Source organism: Triticum dicoccoides, chromosome 1A, assembly GCF_002162155.2.
Source record: "Triticum dicoccoides isolate Atlit2015 ecotype Zavitan chromosome 1A, WEW_v2.0, whole genome shotgun sequence".
In the NCBI taxonomy this organism is placed as follows: Eukaryota; Viridiplantae; Streptophyta; class Magnoliopsida; order Poales; family Poaceae; genus Triticum; species Triticum dicoccoides.
The window spans coordinates 325,381,518-325,382,066 of NC_041380.1; positions in this window are offsets into that span (position 1 = coordinate 325,381,518).

The window sequence follows — 549 nt, forward strand, 5'->3', positions numbered from 1 at the left end:
GGAGGGGCGGCCCGCGGTGCGATGCGGCGAAGGGCGGGGTGCGGCGAGGTGCAGGCTGCTGCAGTGTGGTGCGGCGAGGGGTGGGTGCGGTGCGGTGCGGGAGGATTTTTTTTCAAAGGGGTCTTGCACAGATCGGACGTCCCTGGCTCGCGCATCGGACGGCTGGTCCTCGACCGGCCCAACAGTTGGGCCGGCGGGCTAAAAAAGAGGTCTGATATTCAGTTTACTTTCGAAAAAACGTGCTTATTAGTTGATTTGAAACAAGATTCAGATTCTGAAAAGTAGATATTCGGAATGCGTCATTTGTCGAAGTAGGTTATCCATGATTGAGACACTGTACGCTGCGTAACCGATATGAACTCTGAGACAGTCACCGTCCAGCCGGAAGGAAAAATCGTCCAGTGCAAGTGTGCAACCAACCAAGGCCCGTAGCTTTCCTTGAGCAGAGAGAGCCACACCTGAACGTACGCCGAAAAGACGAACTGACGAGGACGGCGCGTACACCGCACACGGCATCAGAGATTCACGCACACAAAACGTCGCACTTGA